General features: G+C 52.1%; 1 long non-coding RNA gene across 1 annotated transcript in view; it reads left to right on the top strand.

Annotated features, from left to right (window-relative positions):
- The window catches only part of LOC121016638 (uncharacterized), a 104,113-nt gene that overhangs the window by 73,314 nt on the left and 18,507 nt on the right, over positions 1-12,292 (top strand). The window lies entirely within an intron of this gene.

Raw genomic sequence — 12,292 nt, 5'->3', positions numbered from 1 at the left:
TAAGAGGTACAGCCCACTTTTTCTCTTGGGTTGGGGTAGGGAGGGGGGGAGGGGGTCCTGGAAATCTCTTACAGGACTGTGTATTGTCAGGGGAGAGGCTCTGCCTGGGCCTGTATCTTGGCTGCAAGGATGCAGCAGGCAGATTTCCATTCAGTCCCTTCCTTAAGGGGGGTGAACTGGTCCCATCCACTGTGTCTCTAAGAAGCAGCCCACCCCCCGTTTCCAAGTGCAGTCAGTGTTGACCCCTTGCTCATCATCTCACCTCCTCACTTTAACCTACCTGTGTCTACACACAGACCTTGATGATTTGGCCCTGCAACCATATCCCCCATCACTCAATTTTCCCACCTCACTTCAGCCATCAGACCTTTCTGCTCCCCAAACACGACTGGCTTATTTCCACCTCAGGACCTTTGTAGCTGCTGTTCCCTTTGCCTGGAATGCTGTTGTGTAAGAAATGTTTCTCTTCGGTTACACTTGAGTGATTGGTTGATGAACCCCTGTCTAGCACATCAGACAATAAGCTCCAGGAAGGCAGGGACTATGTATTCTTTCTACTTATTACTGATCCCTAGAGCCCAACACAGTACCTGTTACATAGTAGGGACTCGGTGAATATTTGTAGAGAGAGACACCCTGGCAAAGCCTTAAAGGTAGGCAAGCAACCTGTATGCCAGGAAAAAGAGCACTGGACATAGAGTCTGAAGTTCTGGCCTCGAGCCCCTGCTCAGCCATTGCCAGTGCTGGCACGACTTTACCTTCTCCCTTCTGGGCCTCAGCTTTCCTGAGCACATTGAACAAAGTGGCTCTGAGCCTCTGAGTGGTAGCCTCTTCTCCTGCAGCCTTGGAGCCAGAGTGAAGCAGAATGCACGCGTGTCCCTGGGGAAACCCCCTATCAATCTGCCTCCCCACAGGGGCCTGGAGGAGGGTGGTGGCAGAGACTTGGCCTGGCGCTTGTAAGAGGCAGCAAATGACTCAGCCCTGGGAAGGAGGCATCCATCACCCTGGGCAGGCAGCAAGGAGAGAGAAGCAGGGGAGCGACAGCGTGGGAGTAAGGGAGTGAGGGAAGGGGGAGGCAGGGCTCTCGGCTGCTCTGCTCCCTCCACTTCTCAGGCCTGGGACCCGTTAACAGACATGGGGAGCTCCAAGCACAGAGAGGGGGAAACCAGAGAAGGAAGGAGAAGGGGATGAGGCGTGGGGGGACGGGGGGAGTCAAATCCTATGAAAACCACGCAGGATATAGAAAATGTGGCCCTGAACTACTTGTAAATCCTGAGACTCATTACAAAAATTCCTCCCCCAGATCCACTTATCTGGCTTCTTCTCAGCTCAAATGTCATTTCAACAGAGAGGCCTTCCCAGAGCAGCCATCTGTCCCCCACCCTCCTTCACCTCCTTATTGTCCTCAGAGCTCAATTACTCTTTGCAATGATTTATTTCTTGACTTATGGTCACCTCCCCACCTCCTCCTGGGATGTAAGCTCCCCGAGGGTAGCAGTCTCCCTATCTTGTTCACCGTTTTCCCGCTATGGCCTAGAACAGTGCCTGGCACAGAGCCACAAGTTATTACGTTCTGGGAACTGTTTTAGATGACTTACATACATTATTCCTTCATGTCCTGATCTTTGAAAGAGGCAACATAGAGGTGCCTGGGCGGCTCAGTTGGCTAAGCATCCAACTTTGGCTCAGGTCATGATCTCATGGTTTGTGAGTTCGAGCCCCACATCAGGCTTTGCACAAATAGCGTGGACCCTGCTTCAGATTCTCTGTCTCCCACTCTCTCTACCCCTCCCCTACTAGCGTGCCCATGCGCTCTCTCTCTCTCTCAAAAATAAATTTAAAAAAATTTTTTTAATAAAAAAAAGAGGCAATATAATTATTTTTCAGATGGAAACACTAAGGACAGAGAGATAAGTGATTTGTTCAAAGCTCACACAGCTGGGAAGTGGGAGAGCTCCTATTTGGACCCAAGCCTATCTGACCCAACGCTCAGAATATTTGGAATGTGAGAGCAAAGGGGCTGTTGGAAACACTGGGGGCAGTGGAGGGAGTATTGACCCAAACCTCCCAAGTAACTGATAAAGAAACATTGGCCCCGAACAAGGAGGTCCCTCCTGAAGTTAGAGTTACTTAATTGAGGATTTCTAAAGGGAAGTCCTGCTTGACACAGCTGCTGTCCAACTACGGGAATTTGTTACCCTCAAGGGGTCTTCTCAAGCTGAAAATAGAAAGGAGTTCAGAAAGGGTTGCATGGAATTAATGGATGATGGGTCCCCAGCGGTAATTAAAGGAAACAAGAGATGCTGGGGTTCTGGCTTAGATGTTTGAGGTCAGCATCACTGCTGGGGACTGCCATGGTCTCTACCAAATGGGTCCTCGTACTCCAGCAGAGAGAGCAGCAGGCTGGGAAGCACGGGGAAGGTACATGATCTCAACCTCCCAACCTACTCTGGCAGGATCTGGCTGCCCAGCCAATTCCTCCTCCTGCCTGCTTCTCTCCACCTTCCCCACCCCACATCCCCAGGCCCAGCTGGGCTGTTAGGGGCCGGGTGTTTTGGCTTGCTGACTCACTTACCTGTCCAAGATGGGCAATCTGCCTATGTTCTGGTTTTCTGAGTGTTTTCTTTGTTATCCTTTTTTTTTTAAGGAAAAGCTATTTTTGCAAGGTCTTCATTACTTCCTAATTATTCATACTCCTTCCATTTGTTTGCCTTGTTAAATACAAAATTCAACAAGCGGCTCACTTTCTCATTTGTTTCAGATTCTTAATGGATCTCATGTCCACACCCCTTTCTTCAGGTTAGCCTAGGGTGGGAGAGGCCCCCATGCCCTCTCTTCACTGAGCATTGGGCATCCATCCCCAGCCTTTAATGCCTTTCACCCATCCTGCCCCCTACAGACCCCTGTGGGATCACCACTCTCATTAACCCGCTGCCTGGACCTCCCCTCTCCCCTTCTCTCCTCTACCCAGAGTGTCTCCCTTCTCCCTTCTCTGCTCTTGCCCTCTTCCCTCTCCTATACCTTCTCCATTACTTGTCTCAGTCTGCCCACCTCCCATGGTTTCCTACTCTCAGCTTCACCCATTTCTTCCTTATGCCTCGTCCTTCCCCACTCCCATCTTTACCCTTCCCTCTCCATTCCTTCCCCTCTCCTTACCCTGCAATACTCTCATACCCTAGAGTTATTTGAAGCTCCAGGGCTTGCTTTCACTCCACCCTGCCTCCCACTCCCCCTTTCTAAAATATAAAATATTGGGGCATAAGCCAGGGCTACTGTGTTGCTGACTGCTCCTGTGGGTAGGTACTGCCCCTCTTGGCTCTCAGGTGATCATTCATTTCCCCCCAGCCCTGTGCAGTCCTCCTTAAATTTACTTAATCCCTGAAAATCCACTTCCTTAAAGCCCAAAAACAATGGTTCATGGAGGGGTGGAGTGGGAAAAGGTCCTTAGGACTCCAAGTCCCTGGAGAAGTAGGGTCAGATCAGGTCCTTCTTTGAGCCACGTTGAGGTGTCAGGGCCGAGGCCAGCAATTCTCAACAGATCCTGCTCCCAGGCCTACTTTATGGAGGCCCTGGCAGGGACTGTGGGCCCCTGTTAGCCCCCTCAGGTCCCCAGGCAGGGGGGTCTTGCGGCTACAAAGGAGCAGGTGGCTATGATGAGGCAGTTGATGGCTGGACCTGAGCCCTCTCTTTGCAAACAGCAACCCTGGGTCCTCTGGTGGCATCTGTTTTCTGCCTGCCTGGGCCTTTTCTTTTCTGACCTCCGGCTGGGAACAAGGGTCTGAATGCTCACACAGACAGACACCTTACATGGATGTACATATGGCCATGCCCACACAGCACAGGCACCCACCTCACACATCTCTACACACTGTACATTAGAGGGCATCTCACACCTGGGTGCCCCAGAGTCACCTAAAAAGCTTATTAGAGTGCTAGGCCACACATTGGGTTTCTGATTCAGGAGGTCTGAGGTGGGGCCTAGAATGTGCATTTCTTTTTTTTTTAAATTTTTTTTCAACGTTTTTATTTATTTTTGGGACAGAGAGAGACAGAGCATGAACGGGGGAGGCGCAGAGAGAGAGGGAGACACAGAATCGGAAACAGGCTCCAGGCTCTGAGCCATCAGCCCAGAGCCTGACGCGGGGCTCGAACTCACGGACCACGAGATCGTGACCTGGCTGAAGTTGGACGCCTAACCGACTGCGCCACCCAGACGCCCCTAGAATGTGCATTTCAAACGGATGCCAAGTGCTGCTGCTGCTGCTGCTGCTGCTGCTGCTGCTGATCTGGGCACCACTCTTTGAGAACCACTGCACTAGAGATGGCCACCTGCGCACACACAGGAGGGTACACATTCATGCACAGAAGCGTTTGCAAAATAACAAGACGAGGCAGCTGGGAATAACTGGAAGCTAGGAGCTGAGCTGGGGATCACTTGGCCCCAAAACGCTGATTCCTGGTATCATTCTCTCTCACTGTCTCTAGGCTCTTGCTCTCTCCCCATCAGTCTGCATTCCTGCGCAGCACCTCTTTCTCTGTCTCTCCCTCTCCCTGCAGCCTCCCAGTCCCAGCCAGGCCCTGCAGCCTCCAGGTGGCTTCCCAGCAACTCTGCACACATGAGCTCATCCATCTCCATCACCCTATGAGTGAGTGACAGGCAGGTGAGAGAAGATTACAGAAGAAAGGGCTCAGCTCCCCACTAACAGGGAGCTTGCTCACCACGAGAACACAGCCAATTATTCCCCCTGTTCTGGGGAATAATCATTAATGCCACAGGAAATTCTAAACAAGCGATTAAATCATTCCTGGGAAGACACAGCGGGACTGTGCCACCACTAAGCCTCCCTGGTACTGTTGGTCTGGGGAAGACTTACCTGGAAGGTGGGGAAGATCCCCACTCTGAGCTGCACACCCAGCTACTGTCTCCCAAACTCCTCTGACCCCCAACGATGGAGGCTCTCTTCTGGTAGGCCAATTAATCTATTCATTTATTGACAAATATTTACTGAGCACCTACTATGTGCCAGGCAGTATTCTAGGGCCTGGGGAGATACTGGTAAAACAGATGAGGTCCCTGTCCTCATGGAGCTCACAGTCTAGTAGGGAAGGCACACCATTAAAAAATGAGTAAGATACTAAGACAATAATCACAAAGTGGCAAGCGTTGAGGAGGAAAGAGACAGGATAGTGGGTGCTTTGAGTGGAGCATGTACTTGGAGGACCTTGGAGGCCACCCACACTGTAACAGACAGGCCTCCCTTGGATTGGTCAGCAGTCTGTGTCCATTCTGGGCCTGAAGATTATGTTTTGTACAAACGTGTGCAACATCTGAGCAACCCTCTTCCTACCCTGAGTCCCCAACATGCTATCTTTGGAAAGATAATGAGTATCTAGAACAGCTACTGTGTTTTAGCACTTACTATGTGCCAGGCATTGCACTAAGCAATTTATGGCCATTACATCATTTCATCTGCAGAGCAATAATAACGTTATGAAGTAGGTGTTTTTAATCCCCATTTTACAGATAAGGAAATGGAGACCAGGAACGCTTGAGCCACTTGGCCAAGACATACAGGAGGTAACTGGGAGGTTGAACTGAGGTCTGAGTCCTGAGCGGAGGCATTTAACCCCCGCCGCATCCCACCTCCCAGGGGAAACATGAGAGGTCAGTGTGGGCTTTACACAATCGATTTTAGGGCTAGAAGACCTCGAAGCCTGGGGTCCCTGTGGACACAGGGCTATACTGGGCTGGCTACTGGTTACTAAAATATAACAAGAAAGGGCTTACCTTCCTCCACATCTCCAAAACGCAGTGCAAAGTGGGGAAGCAGTGATGGCCAGCTGCATGATCTCCCTAGCTCAGGGACTTTGGGAGAGTCCCTTTGGCTTCCATGGAGAGACCATGGCCCCTACCTCCCCAGCTGCCCCCAGACCCCTGCAGCCTTGGGAGGGCCCCTCCAACTGTTCCTTCATGCCTGCCATCTCCTGCACCTGTGGCCAGGCCACACCCCCAAGGGGTGGTGGGGCAACCAGAGGCAGACGGACCAGAGCCTGTGTCTGTGGTGACTAATCGGCTGGTGCTTGGGAGGCCGTGGTGAATTATTCACACAGATTCTGTGAATTATTCAAGTTGTTATTATTTATTTTTCAGATGAGCCTGCGGCAGAGCCTCCAGGCCCATGTTCAAAGGATGACATAACTCCCGACTCTTGATTGTCTGTGTCTGTAGAGAATGAGTCAGGCTTCTCTCCAGCCTCAGCCAGGAGTCCCAAAGAGCAGGCTGAGGGCAGGGAGCTGCTGCCTTTGGGGCAGACTCCTGCCGAGCCCCAATCCTAACCCCAATTATAGAATTAATAGTTACCACTTACTGGGTCTCACTGTGCCCTGGCACTGTTCTTTCCACGTGCAGGCTTAAATGAACAGCACAACCACCCTATGAAGACTATTATAACCCCATTTTAAAGATGATGGAACTGAAGGTCAGAGATGTGATGTTCCTTGTCCAAGGTCACCAGTTAATAATTGGGATTCTAGCTCAGGGTTGTGGGCTCCAAATCCAGTGGCTGCCACGTTGCATATGCCAGTGGGTATTAGTGCCTGACCCGTCCTAACCAAACTGCTTTGCCACCCTAATTGCACCCCTTCCCCCACCCCAGGCTTCAAACCACTCTGAGGGCAGGCCACGCCCAGTGCCTCCAAAGCTCTCAAAGGAGACTTCTGCATCTCCATGGCAACAGGATCCTGAGCAGCCAGAGTCAAGTTTGGTCTACCTGTGAGGAACGGAGGTGGCCTTTGCCTGCAGAGCTCCCCAGGTGTCCCAGGATCTGAGCAAATGTGACTCAGGGTCTCCTGGACACTCCCAGTTTCACTAAGCCCTCCCTCCAACCCCAGACACAAAGCACCCGCCCCCTTCACAGAGCTCTGACAGCAGAAGTCATCCAGCCTCCCTGCCTCCTTCAACTAACTCTCCTGCCGCCTAACCTCATCCCTCTAGCTGTGGCCCCAGGCCTTGTCCCTGAGGAATCCCCCTTCCCCTCCTCCCATAGCTGCCATCTGGAGGAGGCAAACGAGGCAGAGTAGACACGTGGACTCAGCCCTGGGGACATTTTGAACGCTTCTTGTCAAGGTGACCATAGTCTGACAGAGATACCATCCTGTCCTGGAAAGCCACCTTTGTCTTCCTACCACCCCATTCGTTCATTCATTCGATAAATACTTACTGAATGCCCACTATGTGCCAAGGCTGGTTCCAGGTGCTAAGGAAGTGGCCAAGAGCAGTGAGGCCTCCCCGCCAGAGAAGGTCCTCTCCAAGTTTAGCCTGGGCCCCTCTCCCAGGACCTGTCTCTCCTGACATGAAGGAAGCAAAGCCACAGGCAAAGTGGATTGCAGCATGACTCTACTAGCCCCTGACTCTCTGGGTGACCTTGGGCCAGCAGCTCCCCAGCTCTGCCTTTTTAAAATAAGGGAGCGGGACCAGAATCTGCTTTCTAAGGCCTTGCCAGCCCCGCTTTTCTCAGGTGTCAGTAATTCAGTAACAAAGACAACATTATCATTTCCATCCTACAGCTGTGAGAGTCAGAGCTTTGCATGTGCCTCATCTCAGGTGGACTTAATGGCTGTCCCTTGCTTCCTGGCTCTGTGCATTTGAAAGGGGAGTCTTGGGATGGCTCTGCGGCTAATGGTGTATTTCAGTTGCCAGAGAGCCTTGGGAGCTGGGGAGGAAAGGAATCAAACAGTTGCAGAATGGCTCTGCTTTCCCTGCAAATCTTTCTTATTAATCTTTGTGGAGGTGGATATGATTATTTTACAGACAAGCTAACTGGGACTCAGTCCACACAGCGGTAAGTAGCAGGGATGGGTTGTCTACTCGGGACAATGCTCTTTCTACCACACCAGGCCAGTTCTCCAACCTCAGCTGGGCCCTGGAGACAGAATGTGGCTTCCTCTTCCAAAGCCTGTGTGGGAGCTGGGGAAGAACCAGCTGAAACTACCTCTTGGGGGTTGGGTGTTGCTGATTTCCACCTTCTCCACTAACAGAGAGGAAAACCTTGGGCTGGCTATGCTGAGTCACCCAGAGACCAGGAAATCCAGGTTTATATTTACCCCAAGGCAGCCACAAAGCTCAACAGGTTTGTGGCTGTACTTCCCCAGTTAGGGACTGCTTTATTTCAAAGCACCTGGACTCATTCCCTGACTGGGCAGGCAGGTGAGAAGGGACCATGTTCCTGGGGGCCATCCTGTGTCCTTGGGCACCCACACCTGTAGCCTAGTGGATACTGCTCCCTGCTTCAGCCATCCTAGACCTTTATATATGGGTCCCCGGAACACCAGCATCTGCATTCAAGGCTTGTTAATATTGCCAGCCTGCACATTCCCACAGACCTCCAGAATCTGGTGGGGAAGGGGTCCCCCTATCCGGGGGAGTGTGTGTAGCCCAGGTTCTTTCCAAGCTTTCCCCTCTGGTTCAGAACTGCTGGGCTCACCCTCAATGCCTGGGCTCTGGAATAAACCTGAATGTGAATCCTGGGGCTGACACTTAGCAGTCAGGCAGCCGTGCGCCCTGTACGTGATCTCTTGGACCTCCATCTTCCCATTTGCAAACCAGGGGTGATACCTATACCCACCTCATGGGGTTGTTGTGGGGATTACAGGAGATGATATCGATAAAATGCTCAGGAAAGGCCACTTGGGATGCATGTTGCACCTTCCTTTTCCCTCCCTTCTGAGCTGAAACTGGGCCTGGGGCTGTAGCTCTGGGAGGGCTGAACTTGTCCAGCAGGTTCTGGGGGCCTCATAGCTACAGTATTATCACGTGTCCCTATTGGCCCCTCAAGGCTCCATTAGGAAGACAGCTTTGCAGACCTTTGTCTTGGACAGGGTGGGGTAGTGGGCCCCTGCTGGAGCCCCTGAGGTCAGGCTCGGGGGTCAGATAGAGCTGCTTTGTGGTCTCAGTGGCAGAAGACTGGAGATGGTGACCTGGGGTCTAGGAGTGACTGCTGTCCATCCTAGATAGCTATCACTTAAGGAGAACCTGCTTCTAGGCAGTTCACATCCCCTATTGCACCTCATCGATCCCTGGCTGAGGTTAAGTACTGCTATTAATTCTGTTTACTGATAACAGACCCCTGGCTTAGTCTTTCGCCTAAACTCTGGAGCTGGGAAGCAGAGGAGCTGGGATTTGAACCCAGGTTTGCATGATTCCAAAGGTTCTTTATGCCCGGAGTGTGATAGCACCTCCCTACATCATGCTGATTTACTGAACACCTGGTAAGGGCCAGGTTCTGAGCTAAGCACCCTACATGCTTTTCCCCACTTAACTTTCCCAATAGCCCTCTGAGATAGTGTGTTATTATCTTATGGGGAAGGAAACTGCCACTCAGAAAGAATGAGGATCTCAGTTACTCAGCTTGGCTCTTTCACTGTTAGATCCAGGGTCCTGGGGAAATACCCTTCCACACTTAATCTTTCATGATTGTGCTTCACCTCCAAGGTCCCCTCTGCCTCACTACCCACCCATGTCTCTACTCTTCCTTCTATTTAGGGGTCTCCTTACCCAGGCTGTGTCTTCATCCTGGCCCCGCTGACCCTGAGCTGAGAGTGTTGAGGTGTGCCCCCCACCTCCACCTCCGAACAACCTACTGCCCCTCCCACCGCCTCTAGGTCTGCTGGGAATTGGCCCCTAATTGCATCTCAGGCTGGGAGGCTATTAGCCTGTGATTGCTTCCCCAGAGCCTGCCTTGCCCCCTAGGTACACACTTTCAGCTTCCCTTGGGGTTTAAGATGACGTAAATCACCAGTGCGAGGTCCTGGCCAGCTTAGCTCCTCAAAATCCCTGTCACCCAGCCATCCTGAGCAGGCCCCTTCCCAGGGAGCTAGGTCCCTTCACTGTGGGGCAGCAGGAAGGGGTTCCCCACAAGTCAAGCGTGCACACACACACACCCTGTAAGTGCTGCTGCTGGGAGATCCTCCTACTGATCCCCTGCACACTGCTGCTCCCCTCCCTCCCTGTAGCACACTGTAGGAGGCCAAGTGCTCAGCAGTTAGGATGCCTGAGCTCTTTTCCTGGCTCACACACTCCCTCTCTGTGGCCTTGGGCAAGTTCTTTCCACTGTCTGGGCTTCAAAAATTGGAGGTTCATCTTGGTGATCTCTAACTAGCTTAACTGACTTCTAGCCTGAAAGATAATACCATTTTGATAACTCTTGGAGTTTTCCTTCCACTATTATCTAATGAATGGTAGGCATAGTGCCAGGCATTGAGGATTCTAGAAAGGCAAATTCTTGCCCTCACAAAGTTCTCAGCCTTGAGAGGGATAGGGCCAGATAGTTCTACAACATAGAGTGATTAGAGCTGGGAGAGGGCTGGGGAAACCACAGGCTATGGAGGGAATGGGAGAGGCCAGGGTTGCCCTGAAGTACCCAAAGGCAGAATCATTTCTAGCTTGGAGAGGCAGTCTGTGAAAAACTGGCTTCAGGGTTTCTGAGACCTAAAGAATGAGGAAGGAAGGTAAGATGTGGGGCTAGATCAGCAGAGGGAACAACGGTGGGAACAAACATGGAGGCTTTGCAGGGAGACGTGTCAATGTAGAGACCAGAAGTGTGGACAGAGGTCCTATCAGTTATGTTTGAGAGTTTGGACTTTACTCTGAGGACATTGAGGAGCTGTAGAAAGATTTGAGGCAAGAGGATGATGTGGCTGCCATATGGAGGAAAGATTGAGGGCCAGGGGGGAGGGCAGGAGACCTTCCAGAAGACTCGTAACCATGTGTCTTACCTCTCCTCCAAGTGGGAACAACCTTTCCTGTCCCCAGCAGCAAGGGAGGCAAGACTTTCCGCCTTCCTCAACTTTTCCCCCCCACACTCTCCATCTCCCTCAGGGGGAAGATTGGAGGTTGGGGAGGCACCCAGAGCCACATGCCCTAGGAAGGAACGAGAAGGGAAGGTGTCTGGTGGTTTGATGACCAGCTGAAGCCCCCGGAGGGAGAGCTCCCTGTCACTTTCAGAGCAGCAACACTCCTGCTCTCTCTCCTAGGGTTAATCTCTGCCTGTGCCAGGGACACTAGAGCTGGGAGTATCTTTTCTTCCCCCTCCAGTCCCTCTTTTCCCTCCCCCTCCTGTGCCACCTCCTCTTCTGGACTCTCAAGGTCTCTGCCTCTGGTTCCCCAGAGCTCCTCCTGGAGCCTGAAACAGTGTGCGTGTGCGTGTGTGTGTGCGCGCGCGCACAGGCTAGAGGATGTGGTGTGTATTTGTGAAGCACAAGAGAGGTGCCATTAGCCCTGCCATGGGGCCACCATCCGGAAGTAAGCCTAAGGGCCACTCAGGTCTCGAAAGGGATTTCAGGAGGATTCAGAGATTAGAGAATTAAACTTCCAGCTGCAGCCTCTGTTGAACCTGGAACCCTTGTGGCCCCATAAGGGTCCTGTGTAAAGTTGGGTAAAGCACGGAGCTGGGCCAGGCCAGGGTGACATGGGACTCTTGGGCTACTGCTCTGAGTCCTGTTTCCAGAAACCCAAGGCTCCCTCAGGCAGCTTCCTAGATAGGGATGTGGACCACTTAAATCCCCCACCCAGGCCCAGACATGCAGGGTGCCATCTCCCCTTGGTCCATGTGCCTCTCCCAGCACCCCCCCCCCCCACAGGCAGGGTATTCAAGCCCACCCATCATCTCCAACACCCTGTCAGAGCCTGCCATGCCTGGGACTGCCTCTGTAATGCACATTTCCACTTTTCTCCATCTCCACAGCCTTCACCAGCCCAGACCCCATCCATATTCTCACTCATCTCCCCGTGTCCACCCTTGCCCTGCACCTATCTGATCCCCACAGTGCAGCCAGATACATGTTTCTCTAAGAAAACTCAGGTCACTGGGGTGCCTGGATGGCTCAGTCAGTGAAGCATCTGACCCTTGATTTCGGCTCAGGTCATGAACTCAAGGTTTGTGAGTTCAAGCCCCTCCTCAGGCTCTGCACTGACAGTGTGGGGCCTGCTTGGGATTCTTCATCGGGATCTCTCTCTTTCTCCCTCTCTCTCCCTTTCTCTCAAAAATAAATAAACCAACATGTAAAACAAAAGAAAAGAGGGGCGCCTGGGTGGCTCAGTCGGTTGAGCGTCCGGCTTCGGCTCAGGTCATGATCTCACAGTCCGTGAGTTCGAACCCCACGTCAGGCTCTGTGCTGACAGCTCAGAGCCTGGAGCCTGTTTCAGATTCTGTGTCTCCCTGTCTCTCTGACCCTCCCCCATTCATGCTGTCTCTCCCTGTCTCAAAAATAAATAAACATTAAAAAAAATAAAAAT

Source organism: Herpailurus yagouaroundi, unplaced genomic scaffold, assembly GCF_014898765.1.
Source record: "Herpailurus yagouaroundi ecotype Mexico unplaced genomic scaffold, PumYag 29, whole genome shotgun sequence".
Taxonomy (NCBI): Eukaryota; Metazoa; Chordata; class Mammalia; order Carnivora; family Felidae; genus Herpailurus; species Herpailurus yagouaroundi.
The sequence above is the reverse complement of the archived record's forward strand: the minus strand, read 5'-3'. Positions and strand labels throughout refer to the sequence as shown.